At 43.2% G+C, this 1,704-nt stretch overlaps 1 pseudogene; it reads left to right on the top strand.

Annotated features, from left to right (window-relative positions):
- The window catches only part of LOC110338469, an 8,152-nt pseudogene extending 7,736 nt beyond the window's left edge, over window positions 1–416 (top strand).
- The last annotated feature ends 1,288 nt before the right edge of the window (window positions 417–1,704 follow it).

Here is a 1,704-nt window from a genome sequence, read left to right as displayed (position 1 = left end):
AAAAAAAAAAAAGAAAAAGAAATTGAGAAGAAGGAGAGTGTAATGGCACACAGCAAAATTTCACCCTGTGGTGCTGATTGCAGAAGTTCTGGCAGCCAATGCGGGCACCCTCATCACCAGCACGGACATCTTGGGCACTAACCCAGAGCCGCTGACACAGCCTGCAGATGGTCAGTGGCTTCCTCCTGCCTGAGCCCCTGGGAAATTCAACAGCTGGAGAGTGCCTACTGCTAGAAGCTGAAGGGGTGTCAAAGGCATACCGCAGTGGGGCAGAACAGGTGAGCCTTATGGCTGACGGGAAGATCTTTGTGGGAAGTGGCAGCAGTGGGGGCACTGAAGGGCTGGTCATGAACTCGGATATATTCGGTGCTACCATAGAGGTTCTGATTGAAGATACAGACTCTACTGGACCCTAGTGCAAAGGAAGACTTTGGGCACTGGGATAGTGCAGGCTTTGTATTTAAAAGATAAAAAGGACAAAAAAATTTAAAGCATTTAAAAATCTAGTAAAATAACTGAAGGGCAAAAAAAAAAATCTACGATAATTTTATACATATTTTCTGGAATGGCAGCTGGAGTAGGTAAAGCAGGTTGTAATGTTCCCATAAGTTCCATAGTTTTGAAAATGAAACTATGAAATGAAATGAAACTTTCATAAATCTTGCAATAATCTCCTCTTGACTGATTTTTTTTTCTTAATTATGAATATAGATGAGTTTCAGGGGGCTCTAGAAGGTTCAATGTGGCCAGCTTGCTATTGTTCCTGCACTAGCTGTTGAGGGGCCAGAATTCTTTCTGAAGTAAGAGACTACTGATCCACCCAGAGAGGAACAAGGCTTTTCCAAGTAATCTTATCTGTATGGAGTTTAGGCTTGTCAATGGTCTCCATTAAAAATACCCTAGGCCTGTTTTTCCTTTTCTAGGGATAACTATAATGGACTCCAATTCTCCCTGATTTTGCTTTCCTAACCCTTGGTTAGGCAAATAAGCACAATCAAACATTTGTTGCATAACTTTGTCATTTGGACTGCATAAAAAGACTCCCATGTCCTTCATTATATCTCTACCCCACAAATCAATGGCAAGTTAGAAATAACATAAGGTTGAAAATATCCTTGGTGCCGGGCAGTGGTGGCACATGCCTTTAATCCCAGCACTTGGGAGGCAGAGGCAGGTGGATTTCTGAGTTCAAGGCCAGCCTGGAATACAGAGTGAGTTCCAGGACAGCTAGGGCTATACAGAGAAACCCTGTCTTGGAGGAGAGAGAGAGAGAGAGAGAGAGAGAGAGAGAGAGAGAGAGAGAGAGAGAGAGAGAATATGAATATCCTTGGTGACCGTCCTCGTCCTCCCAGTGCAAGAGCTCACAGCTTGGCTCAGGACTCTGACTCTGCCCTGTCCCTTGTCATTGAGTAATGGTAGTTGTTTTGGGTCAAGATCCAGGCCAGTGAACAGAGGTTATTAGAGATACATCTGCTCCTGTATCTAGCATCCTTCTAAATTTTTTCCCATTTATTCTTATAACTAGTTCAGGTTTTTCAGCTTCTCCTGTTCAAACTTCTCCTGTTAATATCTCATAAGTAGCCGGATTGTCATCTCTAGCATTTAACTCTGCCGTCTGCTGACATCTTTCAAAAAATTCCATTTTCCATAACAGATAATCTCCTCCCCACAAGCATGCATGAGCTATTTCCAATCTGCAGGCAG

This window comes from Mus pahari, chromosome 21, assembly GCF_900095145.1.
Source record: "Mus pahari chromosome 21, PAHARI_EIJ_v1.1, whole genome shotgun sequence".
Taxonomy (NCBI): Eukaryota; Metazoa; Chordata; class Mammalia; order Rodentia; family Muridae; genus Mus; species Mus pahari.
Note: the sequence above shows the minus strand (reverse complement) of the source record. Positions and strands in the feature narration are given on the sequence as shown.